General features: G+C 38.3%; 1 protein-coding gene across 1 annotated transcript in view; it reads left to right on the top strand.

The window, feature by feature from the left end:
* The first annotated feature begins 2,454 nt into the window (after nucleotides 1–2,454).
* The window catches only part of CGA (glycoprotein hormones, alpha polypeptide), a 38,868-nt gene continuing 22,276 nt past the window's right edge, over nucleotides 2,455–19,046 (top strand). Inside the window, exon 1 of the mRNA XM_033102897.1 lies at nucleotides 2,455–2,551. The gene's annotated coding sequence lies outside the window, so the exon portion shown is untranslated. The remainder of the gene's footprint in view (nucleotides 2,552–19,046) is intronic.

Here is a 19,046-nt window from a genome sequence, read left to right as displayed (position 1 = left end):
ATACAATAATAAGGATGGATTCAAACTCAATTTTAGTAAGTGCTGTGTTAGCTCCTTGGAGTTTTTGATTGATGATAAACCTATATATATTACTTGTTAAATGTCTATTGATTTCAGCCTTATGGTAAAAATCATTGCTTAGTGGAAAAACAATAGCTGTGAAATGATAAAATAAAAAGCAATATAATATTTATTTTTTAAAAAGATTACTGGGAATACAATGAATATAATAAATTTCTTTTGTAACATAGTTGGCTAGAAGTAATAAGAATGTAGAAAATATATCTCAATATATCTTTAGCAGCTATATATATCTTCCTACAGCTGTTCGTATATAAATAATTTTCACTCATACATTTTCATTACTTACAATTAATTCATAATGTTATGGTGATTGAAAATTTAGCAAGAAAGTATTAACTTCCTCCTCTATAATTCCCCTGAGATCAACGACTTGCAAATACATTCTTTATTAGAGATTCACAGTCTCCATTTTTTAACAACAAGATAACAGCTCCTTACATAGCTATTCTCTTACTTGATTAGGGGCAAAATTTCACCTTCACTGACAGCAAACCACTGCTTTTCACAGCAATCAAATGAACAAAATTTTACTTTACAGATAAAAATTTTTAATGAATTTTCAAGGAAAAGGGTTGTTGATAGGGTAAATTGTTGCCTGAACTAAGAATTGGGAAAATCTGAAGGAATCTAAGGCAAATTTAATTTTATGATTCATTTAAAAATAATTATTTAAATTTATTACTAAATCCTGTTTCTCAAAAGTATTATTTTAATAAGTCCTTCAGTAATTATTAGACTACCTTTGATATGGAACCTGATTAACCATAATCTGCAACTGGATGATGTTTCAAAATATGAATGGATATGTTCCCCCTCTGTTTTCTTTTGTTCCCCTATCCTTTCCCTAGTGCTATTGGATGTTAGGTCACTATTACCCCAAGGAAAATAGAAACAGAGAACCAAGGCAGCAACGTCCTGTTTTTGTTTCTTTGTTTGCTTGCTTTTTAAGTGTAAATCTTCAGGATCAATTATAAGGCAGAACAATTGGAAAGAATACTTGATAAGTGAGTTCTACTCTGCCCTGACCTCCCTTTGTTCCTACCTAAGAGCAAATTAAAAAACAAAACAAAACAAAACCCCTCATCCTTCACTGGAAAAGGAAGAGAACAATGGAAAGAAAATAAGAGTTAGATATTGGTGAGTGGTCCCTTAAAAGGAGGTCTGCACCTCTCCAAGCAAAACTCTGGTTTGGGAGAGGGATGATGGTGACAGACTCTCCAGATAATTTTGGGCATCCCAGTGTGGGTGTGTCTTGTGTCCTGCTTCCTGCCACGTGGTCCTGTAGATCTGCTGAGATGCTTTGGGTGTCATAAACAATGGTGAGGCTTTCAGGAAGAAGTCCAATTGCATACAACTTGCTTTTTTCTGTTACTTCGCTCTCTTTTGAAAAACTGTGCATAACAGATACATAATTAATGGACTAGAGCTATTTATAAAGAATATCAATGAATCAATCAAATATTAATTGAATGTTATATGTGACCACCTTAGAGAACTCTTGAGAAAGTTATTATGCAGCCCATACAATGCATGTTTTAAGAGCCAGAAAGGAAAAATAAAATTCATGGAGGAGATAGGTCTTGGATGGGAGGTGGTGACATACCGGTTATTCCTGGAATCCCCTCTAGGTTAAACCCAATCACTGAAGCATGGATTTATGGAAACTGAAAAAAATTAATAAGCGACAACAAATGACAATTCCTTTTCACCTTAACTAGTTCAGTCCAATCATGGGCAAACCAGTGCTCTTTGTGAAGGCTCAGTTGTGGATATAGATACACGAGGTGACTTCACTTTACCAGGCAAAAGGGCCAGAAGAGGATTACTGCTCCATATTTGTGTTTCTCTGGCTGGTCTCCAGGTGAAATTGTCAAAAATATACAATAACTTATTCTGAAATGTAAATTTCCCTAATCTAATCAACGAACTGTAAAGTACATTGCTTATGTTAAAGACCAAGCCCTGCAGTTTGGGGTAATTCCTCAGATGTCATGTTGTGACATTGTGTATGTGTATGCGTGTGTGTGTGTGTGTGTGTGTGTGTGTGTGTGTGTGTGTGTGTAGTTCATGATAAAACTCTTGCATCTATACGTCTATTGTTTTGTCACTCCTTCCAGGTGTTTTTCCCACAAAGCTTAATCTCTGCTACTTCACTGCTTACTCAGAAAAGGTGTTATGAAGCTGCTATGGACTGAATTTTGTCCCCCCAAATTAATAACCCCCATGTTATGGTATATTTAGAGATGGAGCCCTTGGGAGGTAATCAGATTTAGAGGAGGTCATCAGGGTGGGGCCCTCACCATGGGTTTCATGCACCTTTAAGAAGAGATGCCTGAGTTTGCCTTCTCTTTCTCTCTACCATGTGAGGACGCAGCCAGAGGGCAGCCATCTGCAAGGCAGGAAGAGGATCCTCACCAGAACCTGACCATGCTGGCACCCTGATCTCCGACTTCCAGCCTCCAGAACTGTGAGAAAAAAATTTCTGTTCTTTAAGCCTCAGAGTTTATGATATTTTGTTATGGCTGCCTGAGCAAACTGAGAAGCATTGCACTTGCCAGCATAAGGATGTTTTCTGAATGTCAAGTGGTTATTGACTTTTAGTCTACAGGAATGCATTATGATGAACACAAACTACTGCTTCTTACCACTTATAAATCATCATGTCGGTACTGGAGCTGGGTCTAATCATAAAATGCCAGTGGCAAAGAGACACAATTGTTACTTAAGAGAGTATCACTTAGACCATAGAACTGTGCACAAATGCCCAAATGACAGAGAAGCCCTTAACATTATTACCTCAGGGATTAGGAAGTCACATCTTCCTCTGTCAGGAACATATTTTCACAATTTGTACAGATCACAAACTTTCTCTGAGAGTTTTGTGGAAAAACAATCCTATACCCCTAATTACTGTCACATATACAGACTCAAGATTTTTTGCTCAATGTGTACCTCTGGTTGAACAAGTATAAACCTAAGAAAGAAATCGACTGCTTATGATTTGAAGCATCTACCACAGCTAATGCTAGACTCTGTAGCAATACCTTCTTGGAAAGCGTGGTGCCCAGAACCTTCAGGATGATCAGACAAAATGAATAAATTAATTCCAGATTGGTTAAAGGCTTGAATTAGGAAAGAGGGCATGTATAAGAGAGAAACTGCTTGAGTTACTTAAGCCATTCATAAGCCAGGAACATGAATTATCAGTCTCATCTTTTGGGGGAAAATCACATTATCCCATAAATTATTTACTGTGTTGCATATACGGAATATGGCACTGTCTGCATGAAAATAGGGCTAGAAATTATATTTAAAAACTTGTAAGGCCAACATTTCTTCCCTAAGGGCAAGATCCCTTTATATGAAATTCTAGTATACTTAATTTTATTTCTGTATGTATTTTGGTAAACATAAAAATTTTATTTCCATAAGAGGTGAATGATTATTTGGGGGCACTTAAGGAAAGAGAGAGAACTGGAAACAGAAAAGAGGACAATGACGAAAGTATTGATGGCAGATTAGGATAACAGGATTTTAGAAAACTTGAGCTACAGAAACAAAGATGAAAAATGTCTGAATGTTATAGCAGCCTGCTATATCTGTTAGAAAAAAGGACACCGAGATGCCTCTAAAGGGGCAAACCAGGGACCTCCTTCAGGCCCACAGTGAAGTCTTGGGGGCAACAGTAAAAGGCCACACTTTAAGGTGAAGAGACTAAGGCAAAAAGAAGAAAGGCTTTAACATTTGGGTGAAGAAGCTAAAAAGATAATTTTTAGGATGTTATCTTTAGAAAAGCCAATTGTACCATTAGAGAGCTCCTCCTACAGGCACTCCCGATTCCTGTCTAGGATAAGGTCTCTGTCATACATTTTCACATCATAATAATAGTTTGTGTGTATTGCCATTCATTTTGTGCCACTCACAGCCTAAGTCCTTTTTGTGTGAGTTTACTTTTCGAGGCCATCCTCTGATGTAGCAACTCTCACATTTTACGTGTATCTATGGATAACTATTACTTACCATTACTTATGACTAGAAGAAGATGAAATTTTCATCATCAATTATTCTTTTCTTTTTAAAAATTTTAATGATGTAAACTCTGAGAAATCTTTATTCTTATAACTAATGGGAATGGAAGAAGTTTTATTGTGGCAATATTACTCAATTTTTAAAACATCTTTCAAGTTATGTGCTAAAAATATTGTAGCTGACAACTCGATTAGGTTCTTCTTCAATGTTGTAGAAAGTACAGAATTAGAAACCACCTAACGTACACAGCATTTGTTACTCAGTCATTAGAGTCCTTTATTTCTGGCAAATCTCCCAAAGAGAACTTTACTAAGAGTTATCAAATGAGTATTAGTTAATCTTACTTATTCACTTAGAGCAGGGGTGTCCAACTTTTTTTCAACGTTTTTCACCAAGGGTCATATGCAGTAAAATACACAAACAGCCGGGCCACTCACTCGAGGTGAAGTACGTATTGCCTCACCTGGTTTATTTAAGTAAACTAAATATATTTTTGGAATTTGCTGCGAGCCAATTAACAATGGATTGCGGACTGCAGTTGGCCCGCAGGCCGCAGTTTTGACATCCCTGACTTAGAGGTATGTTGATATACTCAAAAAGTGTTGGGAACATTGAAAACTTACTGTCAATTCACCTTTGCAAATGTAATATTTTATCTTATATGTGATTTACTTATATATTTTTTAAATTCTTGGGGCTTTATATTTAGTTCATTCAATCTATTGAAAATATTCAACATATAAGAGAATTGGCCAAACAAGTTTTTTGGTCAAACCAATGAGCCAAATCACACTTACAGTTCATCAGAAGAAATACGATTTTATTTTTAAATCAAATATATGAGTTAGCATGCATCCCACCAATTATCATTTTCCTTCCTAATTATTATGTTAAGGTAAATATTTAGAGAAGTCATGCAACTTTGTCAGGAGTTTGTTACCAAGTGAAATAAGAGACTGCTATTCTGTCTTAATGAGGCTCTTTTTTTTTTGTTCTCAGAAGAATCTATTTTCAGGGGCAATGAATTTTGTGATAATATGTAAAAAATGGAAGGGAAGAAATTGTTGAGGAAAAATTACCATGACTTCTGTTGCCCTACTTTACTATAAATCTGAAATTAAAACATCCTAGCAGAGATATCTAACACCTTGCTTTACTCTTAACAGACAAAGATTTAAGACAGAGAAAAGTGTTAAGATCTATTGAGGGGTTTATGGTATCTTGATTAAAGATGGCTTCATCAACACATATTTTGAATTCTCCCTGTATTTTCACTCTGTAGTTTTTACTCTCACGGAAATATAACATGGTAAATTTGGGAATGCATAAGAGGCATGTCTTTATTTTGTAATGTGGGAAAATGCAATTAAGAAAGGAGAGGGGAGGTAGGAAAGGAGAACAGGCATGATATCTTGATTGTGGCATGTTCTCAAGCAGATCAAGTTTAGAAAAGAATGTGTATGGAAATTGAGGATTTGGAAATTAATGGTTCTAAATGCCATCTTATTTCTTGAAAAGACCTATAAAACCCCCAGGGGCATGTAGGCCCAATTTGGAGACTGCGCTTTGGTTATAGCAAGTTTAGAGAAGATGAATTCTTTGAATTAAATTTCAGGGAGACCCCACAGAGAATGGTTCTCAACCTGGGGCTTGTGTATGGGCTCTAGTATGGTGCTGTATTATTATGATTTATAAGAAATATACAGAGGGTGCCAAAAATATACACATTTTAAGAAAGGAAAAAAATGTAAAACTTGTAATACTCAATATATACCAATAATGAGAGATGAATACAAGTCACGTTTGACTTCTGCCATTATAAGAGGTGCTCAAATTGGTTACCATCAGCATCCAGATACTTCTGATTATGGCAAACTACTGCTTGAGCAACGTTGACCAAAGTGTCCACTTGTATACATTTTTTTGGCACCCCTGGTATTTGGTCTACCTTCACAGTCCTGGCTCACAGCCCCCAAAACCCTTGGAATTTTTGATGTATGGAGTGATAGAGGTGTCTTTTGTTTATGTTAATGAGGTGACTTTTAGAAAGCAAGTAAGGATCGGGGCTGGTTGCCAGGGGAGCCAACCAGGTGGTTAGAGTGTTGAGACTGTCAGTCCCACCCCACCTCACGCCTGCCTCCAGAGAGGCAGAGGGACTAGAGATGGAGTTCAATCACCAGTGGTCAATGATTTAATCAATCATGCCTAGGTAATGAAGCCTCCATAAAACCCCCAAAGGACAGGGTTTGGGTAACTTCCAGGTTGGTGAACACAGAAAGGTACTGGGGGAGTGGCGTGACTGGAGAGGGCATGGAAGCTAAACCTTTTTGATATCAGAGGGATTATTCATTACGAATTTGTACCAACTGGACAAACAGTTAACCAAATTTACTATTTGAAAGTGCTGAAAAGGCTGAGTGAAAAAGGTAGACGACTTGAACTTTTCTCCAACAATTCATGGCTCTTGCATCACGACAATGCACTAGCTCACACGGCACTGTCTGTGAGGGAGTTTTTAGCCAGTAAACAAATAACTGTATCGGAACACCCTCCCTACTCACCTTATCTGGCCCCCAATGACTTCTTTACCCAAAGATAAAGGAAATATTGAAAGGAAGACCTTTTGGATGACATTCAGGACATCAAGAATAATACGACAAAAGCTCTGATGGCCATTCCAGAAAGAGTTCCAAAATTGCTTTGAAGGGTGGACTAGCTGCTGGCATCAGTGCATAGCTTTCCAAGCAGAATACTTGGAAGGTGACAGTAATGATAGTCAGCAATGAGGTATGCAGCACTTTTTCTAGGATGAGTTTGTGAACTTAATTGTCAGACCTCATATGGAAGCTATGTGTTCCACAGGGAGCATCTACAAGTTAGTGGTGCCTTGATCAGCCTGAGTCCCCGAGTGGAGAAGAGACTCTTGCTGTCCTATGATGGACAAAAATAGTATAACTTTTGACTCCACAGTAGGATTTTCACATCCACGGGTTCAACCAACATGAATCGAAAACCCTATTTTTGATCTGCACTTAGGACACAGTGACTGTGAATGCAAAAATACTGTTTTTGATCTGTGGTTGGTTGGATCCTCAGTTTGGAAACCTGTGAACATGAAGGGCTAACTGTATTTGTTGAAAAAAGTTTGTGTGTAAGTGGACCTGTGCAGTTCAAACTTGTTTTGTTCAAGGGTCGACTGTAAACTGCTAACCTAGTAAGTAAAACATTTTATTTCTCTGAATTCTGTGATCTGCTCTAGCAAATTAATTAATCCTGAGGTGGGTATCGTGGGAACCTTTAATCTGTAGCTGATTGGTCAGAAACATAGATACCAGCTTAGGCTTGTGACTAGTGTCTGAAGTGTTCGTGTGCGGGGGGCAGTCTTGTAGGACTGAACCCTTAATCTGAATCCTGTGGAATCTGATGCTATCTCTGGGTAGATAGTGTCAGAATTGAATTGAATTCTTGGACACCCTGCTGGTGTCTGAATTATTTGTTAGTAGCCCACCCCCCCATGTTGGAAATTGGGTCTCATAACGCCCCAAAGAGGTGCATAAGTCCCCCAAAATTTACTAAATTTTTTGTGTGTTTATGCATGTTGGGGTGGGGGGGAGAATTTCCATAACTTTCCTCAGTAAGTGACCATTGGAAAAAGTGTTTAGATGCCATATTATGAAGAGAATGTGTTAGGTCAAATATCCTATAACTAATGGATACTTTCTTATTAGTGAACTTTAAAAGATTATTTTATATCTTGGATAGCTTCAAAAAGTCTTTAACAACTTACAAAACCACATCTAATAAGACAAAATTAAATATTGTTACCAGAGTTGATGGAACATCAGAGGAAAGGGAACATAAGGGAAAGTAATGTAAAGCTAAGAGCAGGATTAGAGCACAGAATACTTGTTGAGAGAGTCTCCATTCCCTTGTGAAGGTCAGATCATGAATGTGATAATGTGTTTTCTAGCAGTCAACACAGGAAGGACACAATCATCTAACTCACAACGAACATGAGATGGGTCATCTATTCCTTTCACTGAAATCAAATAGAAATCCTCCCATAGCTTTTCGTGATGAGACTTCTGGGGAGCATAGTGGACAATGTCCTCCATATCCTAACAGTTTATATAATAGCAATTTTGGTAGGATTGCTCCTTATAATGGCCTTCCGTGCAATAGTTACACTTACTAAGTACTTAACCATGTGCCAAATATTCGACTATGCATTATGTGAGATAGAATAGAATAAGGCTAGGTGATAGTGTGTGACTCAGAGATAGGCCATAAAAGGTAGCGTGACTTTCTCTGTCACTCGCTGAGGGAAGCCAGCTGCCATGTTGAAGGACAGTCAGGCAGGTTATGGATAGACCCACTTAAGTGAGGGACAGGTCTCCAGCCAACAGGCAGGAAGGAACTGAAGCCTCCTGCCAACTCCTACGTCAGGGAGCTTGGAAGTAGATTCTTCAGCCCCAATTGAGCCTTCAGATGACTGCAGCCCTGGCTCACAGCAGCCGTGGCTCACAGCTTGACTGCATCCTCATGAGAGACTCTGAGCCAAAAGCACCCAGTTGAGCCATTCCAGGTTCCTGACTCACAGACACTGTGAGATAATAGATGCTTATTATTTCAAATGACTAAATTTGGGAGTAATTTGCTATGCAGCAATAGATAACTAATAGAGATTGTAAACTTCCCTGATTCTTTGGTTAAGACCAAAGAAATATTTTAGAATATCTACAGCTAGGGGTCTTAACTTTATGTGAGTATGTTTGAAGCAAATCCTTTTGAAAATCTGATAATGGTCATGCAATCCTCAGAAAATACACAAACATACATGCACAACACTAGATACAATTTCAAGGGATTCACAGTCTTCCTGAGGGCTATCCAGGGGGTCCATGGACCCACAGTAAGGAATGTGGTTTAGAGTAGTGCTTCTTTACTGCATGTGAATCTTGTTAAAATGAAGACTGATTTACTAGGTCTGAGTTAGGGCCTCAGTTTCTGCAAATCTAAAAAGCTCTCAGGTGATGCAGATGCTTTTGGTCTACAGATTACACGTTGAGTGGTGAGAGAAAGGGATGGCCTGTACATTCCCTGGATAATCATTCGTATGTATTTCTTTTCTCTCTAGAAGTTTTGATAGGGATGGATTTGTGGTAGGTCGGAGGTTATATAGCTCCACATTGTCTGGAAAGCAGCAATTATTTGATGTGCGGAGCCACAAGCCTTAGCTTTTAACAGTAAACTGGCTGGGATCACTATTTAGGGAAGTAATAAAGCAGCTGCCTCACCTCTGCACAGAAATGGCTATGGCAGCATGTTTAGGCAGGGCACAAGTCTTCCCAAGAAGCAATATTTGGTGAGCTCTGAAACACAGACAAATGAGCTCTCAGAAGGTCAAAGTTCTTCACCCTGATCATGTACACAATTGTTTCATCCTGGAAAAACTTTAGAGCAGCTTTAACAGAACATTTCCTTTGGCCATAAAACTATTTCAGTAAAGGACCCAGAGGATGTATACTTTAAAGAAATATAATTTCCTGGTGAACATATTAAGTTAACTGATTGTAAAACATTAATAAATGGATTTATGGAGTTTTAAATTATAAACTCATTTAATGTTGGGTGATATTGAATGAAAATAATGACTTTAATTCTAGAATTCTTGTCTCTAGCCATTTGGGGGGAGTAATGTGATAGGAAGATGATTCTCTGTTAAAGACAATCTTGGAGTGTTTGAATAAAGACATGTCATCTGTACATAAGGGAGTGCTTATCTTTCTTCTCTCTATAGTGGGGTCATACATTCAGATTATGGAAAAGTGGTATCAAGTCACAAGAGTAAAAATATAAAAGGGGAAAGGGGCGTTGAAGATATCTATTTTTCCTCAATGGACATTGTTAGCTGACACCTCAAGGAACCACTCCTTTTTTTTCGGAGCCTAATTCTCAAGCTAGTTCAAATATATACAGATTTTAAATGAACATAACAAAACCAAATTTAAAAAGGGTTTCCATTTGAGTTCATGCAGCTTGACAAATAATTCATTTTGCTTTCAACGGACAAGAAAGATGAATAAAAACAAGAAAAGTATTATTTGTGGCAGAGACAGTAATGCTCACTAAATGCTCTTTTTGATCTCTTTCATTTCTCAGACTCTTTGTAGTTTGTGAGCCCATGTGACTAGTTTTGGCCAATGAAATGGGAGCAAAAGCAATCTTCAGACTAAGGCAGTAAAAAGCCTATGTATAACTCTCCAGTTTCTCTTTTTTCCTGATCAAGGGAACTATGTGTTCCATATGGAGCATCACAAGTGGGTGGGGCCTTGGTCAGCCTGGGTCTCCAAGTGGAGCAGAGTTTTGCTGACTTGTGGTGGACATGGGTTATGAGGAAGAAATAAATCTTCATTACATTAAGCAACTGAAAATTAAGGATTAATTTTTACCATAGGTTATTAGGTTGTTGCAAAAGTAATTGAGGTTTTTGCAATTATTTTTTAACCTTTTAAACTGCAATTACTTTTGCACCAACCTAATAGTATATTTCAGGTTATGCCACAGTATAACCTAGTATATCTCAACATGCTAATAGGGGAGTTTAATCGTGTTAATAGAGAAATGGCTTTCTCTAAAGAATGCCTGCTCTTTGTGATGAACATTAGTTTGAGAAAGCCAGCATTAATTTAAAAAACATGGAACTGGTATACCCATTGGATGGAAGATACAGTAAATTTGTACGTCAAAGAACTGTCTTTTGAAAAATGGGATTAAAGTATTGCTGGGATCTAAACTGACAGGTTTATATGTGTTCAGTTAATGAAGATAAATGAATTAGCATGCATTCAAAACAGTACTTAAGGTCTAACAATTTTAGAGTCAGAAAATCTTGTACTATTCTTTTATTTATTTAGGTTGAAATTTTAAAGTCAGTATACAGAGATGAAAACAATACTGACAAGCAGTCAGAGAGTGTCCTGCGATATGGAAAGTTAGGGTTTGGGCTTAAATGTTGGCCCTACTGCTTTCTATTTTTCGAAGTGTCTTTTCACTCATTTGTAAAATAGAGATAAAAGTTCCTGTCTTTCAGGGTTGTTATGGGAAATAATTTGCTAATATAATGTAGTATATCAACTGTTTAGTCTGGGCTCTGGACCTTAGAAATCATTTATAACTGTAATGATAATGATGATGGTTTTTCATCAATCAAGATCTGAGATTCCACAGTTTAACCCACAAATTCTTACCTTGAATCACTTGGCTCCAGAACTTGACCTTATTAAAACATGGGATCTGATACCGTGTTTCCCAGTAAATGAGACCAGGTCTTATATTAATTTTTGCTCCAAAAGACACATTGGGGCTTATGCACAGGGGATGTCATTCTGAAAAATCATGCTAGGGCTTATTTTCCAGTTAGGTCTTAGTTTTGGGGAAACACGGTAGTTAAACTCTGATCCTGTTGTAATCCAAGATGGGTGTGTGTGTGTGTGTGTGTGTGTGTGTGTGTGTGAGAGAGAGAGAGATTTTTTAAAAAGAGAATTAAGGAGATTAAACCATGTATAGGGAATAAGAAGTCAATAGCACCTTCTAATTTATTTCGGATGTCTTATTAATTGTGGCGTTTTTGGCTCCTGCAGTGTTTATCAAACTGCTTGCGGGGAGAGTCAGTTTGCTGAGAGAGCAGTGTGTGTGTGATCAGTAGTCCCTTAATAGGAGCTGAGAGGAGCAGCCAGCCTGGCCTTTAAAGCAGCAGCGCTGAATTTTAGAAGTCATTGTAGAGCAAGGAGCCACCCACAGCATCAGAAAGATTCTTGATGCTTTTTCCCTTTCCAAGTCCTTAACTTTTACCATCCAGTCCCAAGCATAAATGGCTTCTGGGTAAACTATGTAAAAGAATGAAAAAATGGGGAAGATCACTTTATCCTAGCCCAAATATTCAATTTGCAAGAAAGCAGGGAGGAAATAAACACATTATTTGTAACTATATCCAAGATGAAAATCCAGCCAAAGCTTTTTTCTAGAGTTACCTTACTTGCTATCTTTCAGCACACCCAGATTCCATGCTTAAATACATGTAGAAAGAATTTTTCCTTTTAGATAAAGATGTCCTTATCTTAAAGACTGGCTCACAGGAAAGTTTACGATAAGGCTCTACAGGAACTCCCCACCAATCCTTCATGGAGCTATTTAAAATAATAATAGAAGAGCATAAAAGAGAAGCTATATGTCTACAATTCAGATTGGGCCTTTATTAGGAAAATGTAAGTGTTAAATCTAAGGATAAAAGAAGTAAGTGTGGCTAATTCATCTTTATTTCTGATGGATTTTTTTCCCCCTTGAAATATGAAGTCATTAAAAACTCAAAGTTTTCTAATGTGTTTCCCAGCTAAGTTTGTTCTCTCTAAATTTTGTTTCATATTTTGTCTCTTCTTTTTCTTCAGGAAATTATTACAATTTATAATTATGTATTTATTTGTGTTGGTTTAGTATTTATTGCCCCTATTCAACCATAAGCACTGTGAAGGCAGGGATCATATATATTTTGTTCACACATAAATTTTATTTATAACCAATGTCCGGGTGAACAATGTCTGGTACATAGGAGATATTCAATGAAAATTATTGACTAGTGAGTTACAGCTTATAATGTTATATTGTTATATAATATATTATAAACTTTAGTTCTTTTTAGAATTTGTATGTTACCCAGAAAGTCAACATATTAGAATCCTTACCTTTAATTTACCAACTGGTCATATTACAGTAAAGAAATCTTAGATTTTGAAGATACTCAATGGAGTTTAACAGCTTAAACAAAATAACAACTCCACAACTGTTGATCCTCTAATGTAGCCTAGAAACCATGGGTGGTATTGATCATAGGAAATCAATCTGAGGTTGAATCCGATTCAAGCTGGATACATCTTTGCCAGTTCCTTGGTCACATTTGATTGGTATATTAGTTTTCTATTGCTGCTGTAACATAGTGCCACTGTTACGGATACAAGGACTGGAAAGAACCCAAGCAGCACTCAGAGAGTTAGGAGAGTCAGCTTTATTACGCTGGCGGGCTCAGCAGGATCTTTCCCAAAATACTGAGCCCCTAGCAAGGTTTTGAGCAGGTTTTTATGAGTTGGGGACTTCCTTGAGTCGGGGAAGGGGTAGGTGTCCTCTGGTGATTGGCTCGTGGTGTGGCTTGGAGGGGACTATGCGGAAGTGGGCTGGGGCTTAGGCTGGGGACTTCTCTCTCTCCGCTCAGGCCACCATTTTAGGTCAGTTCCATGTGGCAGGGAACTATCTTAGGTCAGTTTCTCTATCACCACAAACTCACCGGCTTACAACACCACAAATTTATTATCTTATAGTTCTGGAAGTCTAAAATCCAAAATCAATCTCATTGGGATAAAATTGGTAAAGGCAGGCCTATATTCATTCTGGAGGCTCTTGGGGAAAATGCATTTTCTTGTCTTTTCTAGCTTCTAGAGCCTGCTTACATTTCTTTGTTTATGGCCCCTTTCTCCATCTTCAAAGTCAGCAGCGTAGCATCTTCTCTCCTCTCTGGCCTCTGCTTCTAACCTTACATCTCTCTCTCTCCATCCTCTTGCCTCCCTGTCACAAGAACCCTTGTGATTATATTGGGCCCCACCCACATAATTCAGGATAATCGTTCTTTTCCAAGATCCTTAATTTAATCACATCTGCAAAGTCCCTTTTACCATGTATAGTAACATATTCACAGGTTCTGGAATTAGGATGTGGACATCTTTGGGGAGGAGGCAACCCCATCAAAATTGATCCAGGGGTAAGAATCAGATCTAAATTAAGCCAGAGTCCAGATTTTTTTACCCGGGATCTTGAGAAAAATCCTCCATGGTGATGGAAGCTCTGACATATGAAATTAGGATCTATCATCAGGCACATTTCTTGAGGTATGGAAGAAGCTAGTATAAATGAAAAAAAGAAAAAATGGAATTCCCTGGAAGAGAGAGACTAAAATGGAAAATAGAGAGGCTGAAGCCCAGGTGTACTTTTACCTCATGAAACATCATAGTCTCCAAAAATGTCCACCTTTTACCTGAGCTAATTTGACAACTAAAGAAGACCTAACTAGTACACTTAGCATTCAGTCAAGCTCTTGCTACTTACTTCAGGTGGGACAACTTCTTCCATTTACTCCAAGCCAAGGTCATGGAAATAAAATCTGCATATGTCTGATAAGTTCACAGACAAGACACACCTCCTGGGCCAGGGGGGTCAGTGATTCAGATAAACCAGGAAGATACTCAAGATCAAGCCCTGGGGAGAGTGGAGCTGGCAAAAGTGAGGTGACTGAGAGCCAGTCTCTCAGCCACGAAAGCCTAGAAAAGATCTGAGACTTCTGTTAGTCAAATTATACAATAAAGAGGTAGAGCTTTTTTCCCTAAGGGGTTGCTGGACAAATCCTTCATCATGCCTCTCTGGCTAGCTCTAACTCAATTCTTAAAACCCAACTCACAAGTCCCTTCTCCAGAGAAACCTTTCCTGGATGTCTCCTTCACTCCATTTCTTCTTCTCTGTCATCTTCTACTTTTCTAGAACTAATTGCTCCATCCTATGCGTTCCCATCGTATTCTGAGCATTCTTCTACTGGTGTCTTTAAAACATGCTGTATTACATTTGGTTGTTTTTCTTCATATATTCCTAATTACCTGCCTTGAGAAGGTGGCATGCTTTTTAATGTGTGTCAGGTACTATGCTATGTAAAGAATGTACAATAAAAGACAGTCTTTACTCCAAAGGATCAGTAAATCCTCACTGTGCGTGACGAGTACTGTGGCAGGGGCACTGGACAACATCGTGAGAGCACTCTTGGGATGCTTTCCTCAGGAGTGTTCAGGCCAGGGATGATTACCAGAAAGGTGATGCTTGGGCTGAATAAGAGTTTTGGGGCAGTTAAGGGAAAGGATATTCCAGGCAAAGTCACAGAGTCATGAAAGAACTTGGCAGATTCAGTGTACCATGAGCCTTGTGATATTATAAGAATAAAAAGTTTGTGAAGGGGAGTGATGAGAAATGAGGTTAGGGAGCTTGACAAGGGCAAAATTGAAAAGGTCTCAAGGGTCATGCTAGGGAGTTAAGATGCTATTTCCAAAAGCAATTGCACAGCGTCTGGCATGGAATATTGACCATCACATCGCTGATGGTTCTGACGCAGAGACTGCTCACAATCGATGCAGAAATCAAAAGACATGGTCGCAGAATTGATGTTTGGCACTGTGACTGTTACACTGACATATTTGCTTTGGGAGAGAAAAATCAATGTTGAAGACCTAGATTGTCTGCACTTTTTAAATCCAAAGATCAAAGACATGAACATGAGTGGGCAACAGCATATGAAGGGGATGATGAGTAAAATTGGAAAGCTTGGAAATAATATACACTTAATACGTCAGGGCTTCTCTACATTGCTAATACACAAATTACCAATTGCGGGGAACTTGCCTGGGGTCTGTGGATAAGCTTGTTGGGGTTCTGAAAACGTCTTGAAATTTTAGGCAAAAGTTTGAGCATATGTGCATTTGTTTACTTTCCTAGAGGTAGGGGTTATGAATTTTTATCAGATTTGAAAAAGTCCTTGGCTCCCAAAAATTTAACATTCATTGGCTTCTAGCATAAGCAACAAGAACAAAAGGACATGAAACAACATTGTTTAGATATTGTATTGTGGATTATAGTCACAAGAAATTCTTTTGGGTGGAGTGTACAGTTAGCAGGTAGGCCAACACTCAATGATCTAATAAACAACTCCCAAACCCAGAGCCTTATTGTAATAACAATTTACTTTTTGCTCACCTTGAAGATCAATGCAGTCAGTAGTCAGGGATGAGGAGGTGTGAGGCTGTGCATCACGTGTGTGGGAGGGTCTTCTGTACAGAGTTCTGTAAAGATCAGGCTTCTTCCATGTTGTCGCTCTGCCATCTTCAATATGTCACCTCAAAGGTACCCTGGCATCATCAAGGTAGCACTCAAGGAAAAAGAGAAAGCACACGGGGAAGTTATATCCTTCTCAACTGCCTCGATGGGGGAGTAGCACATCCCTTCACACATCACTCACAAGAAGTGATCAGATGGTTCCATTTCTAAGTGCAAACGAGTTGGGAAATACCTGGGGGCACAGGAAGAGGGAAGGTATGTGGTGCATATCTAGCTAATCTCTGTCATGGGGAGTCTTAAAAACTGTCTAGATTCTTACTGCTGGTCATGGTTTTGGTCTAATTCTACATGAAAAAGGTGGAACGACCTAGATATCCTTTCTCGAAGACCTTCCTATGATTGTATAAGGGGTTTTAAAAAACATGACCTTTGTTTAAAAAATGCTCTAGGTCAGGAGCACCACCTCAAGAATTCTGATTCATCAGCTTCCTCAGAGGAAGTCACCCACCCAATGACTCAGATGGAATGTGAGATGGGGTCTAACACTTCTATATGAAGGAAAAGATTTCTCCCTATTCGTCTTCCTACACTGAGGATAGCTAACACTCTTTCAAGGCCTGATACATTTTATTGTCAAATAAGATTCACTTTCTGTTTTCATTCTGATAAACCCCTTTCTTAAGCATTAGTCCAGGAGCTCCTGAACTCAAACTGCAGAACGAGTGAATTCCAGAGGGGAACACAAAGATCAAGAGATGCAGATCCTCTAAGAACTGGAGCATATTAAAATGCTTTACTTTGAAAGTCATGTTCAAGCGACTACTTTAATCATATAGAATTTTGCTAATTAAACAGCCAATTTAAATGCCAACTGTACTAACTGGATTTTGAGTTACATTTAATTTTAATTGTCTCTGTTCTCTAAAAATATACATCAGAGCTTTTTAATTTTAATTCCACATTTTAGGCAGCAGTTTACTCCCCCACACAGTCAGCTCCAACAGTCACAAAAGCAGAAATAAGTGCTTGCTGAAGGTATAGTTTCCCAGTGTTAAGCTTTTAGAAACCACTCTTGCTTCTGCTTAGATTGAATTTTGCTTTTTACTGACTTTTATCAGACTCATGGAAGCCACGCGGAAAGTGTAGCCTGTATGAATGTCATCATGGTCCAATTCTGACTTTATATAGTCTTTTTCTGACTTTAAATAGTTTTTTCTTCATTAAAAATGGTCTTGCTTCTTACTCTTGATTGCTAAATCAATATTCTGGCTCTGTCTTCATTTGTCCACTTAAAAAATGTACAGTATTAAAAATCTTCTACTTAGCTGTATGACCTGAGGCAAATCACCGTGCATTATAGAACCTCAGAATTTTTTATCTTTGAAATAGGAGTAGTCTCACTGATTCGTTGAGAAGACTTCAAGCCAGATGGTGAATAACGAGGTGCTTTGAAGTCTTTAAAGGGCTGTAGAAAGGCAGCCTATCATTATTTATATGACCACTAAAACCCCGAAGGGGTGGAACAGTAAGTGCTACAGAGTTCAGAGAAGGAACAAAGTATGACTTGAAGAATCTTATTGAGAGTGAGAGGTGAGAGTGAGGAGATAGGACTTGTGCTGGGTCATGGTGGAAGAGAAGGATTTAAATATGTGGAGAGGAAAGGGGAGGGCGCCTCAGAGAGTACGGTAAGATCTGTCCTGAAGAAAATGCACACAGAGGGGAATGAATGAATGACTCAGGATGGTGGCTCTGAAGCATGTTGTCATCCTGCATGTATTAAGGAATACACCTAAAACATAGAATTGGGATCAAGTGAAAAGGGGAGTCTTTTCATTGACAAAGACCTTGGATCAATTTTTGGTTTGGAAGTGGTGGGATGAGGTTGGTATTTTCAGAAGACTCATCTGGCAAGAAGGGAGAGGGACTAAATGCACTAAGACCAGTTACAGAGCTGACATGCCAATCCTGGTGAGAAGAAATAAAAGTCTGAACTATATGAGGGTAGTGGGATAAGGAAGAAGGGTATGTGAGAGAAATGGAAAACCATTTCTGCTATCATTGTATCACTGATGGCATCACCAAAACCACAAAACCATGGAATTACAGGAGAGTTGCATGGATGGGGTAGGACAGATAAGGGGAGCAGTCAAGAACGACTCTAGCTTTAGAGTTTCAGTGACTAGGAAGATGACATCAACGGGCAAGATGCTATGTTTCCAGGAGAAAAGGATGCAGGCTTTAGTGTTGACTATGTTGAGTTTGAGGTGAATGTTAGAGATGCAAGTGAAACAATCAGGATTCCGTTGCTTGCCTTGCCTTGCTTTGAATGTTATGCCCTTGTAATATTGAACTGCTATAGTCTCTTTCTTACATGCACCCTACTGTCTTGCTTCCAAATCTTTTGTCTTGCTGTTATCTCTGATTGGAATGCCCTTCCCACCTTTATTTTTATTATTTTACATACAGTAAAATTCATCCTTTCTAGATGTATTGTTTAAGTATTGACTTTATAAAAATGTACAACTATGTGACCGCCACCACTATATTCAAGATACAGAAATTTCTTTTGTGTAGTTTTGGAGTCAATCCCCTCATCCCATCCCTAAACCACTAACCTGACCTCTGTCCCTATAGTTTTTCCTTTTCCTTAATGTGATATAAATGGAGTCATACTGTGTATAGCATTTTTTGTCTGTCTTCCTTATTTAGCATAATGATTTTGAAATTCATTCACCTGTTGGATATATCGGTAGTTCACTTCTTTTTATTGCTAAATAGCATTCCTTTGTATAGATGTGCCATGCTTTGTATTGTTAAAGAACAAAGTTCAACTAAGTAAATTTTAAAACTTAATTGGCTTTATTGAATGATTCGTGAATTGTGCAGCATCCCATCCAACAGCTAGAATGGTGATCCCAGGGGTTGTACAAAGAGGAAGGTTTTTAAAGGAAGAAGGATGGGGTAAGGTAGCTATTAAGAAAAGAAATGAAAGGGTTAGTTTTAGACCAGGACAT

This window comes from Rhinolophus ferrumequinum, chromosome 3 (assembly GCF_004115265.2).
Source record: "Rhinolophus ferrumequinum isolate MPI-CBG mRhiFer1 chromosome 3, mRhiFer1_v1.p, whole genome shotgun sequence".
Classification (NCBI taxonomy): Eukaryota; Metazoa; Chordata; class Mammalia; order Chiroptera; family Rhinolophidae; genus Rhinolophus; species Rhinolophus ferrumequinum.
This window is presented reverse-complemented; position numbering and strand designations above follow the sequence as displayed.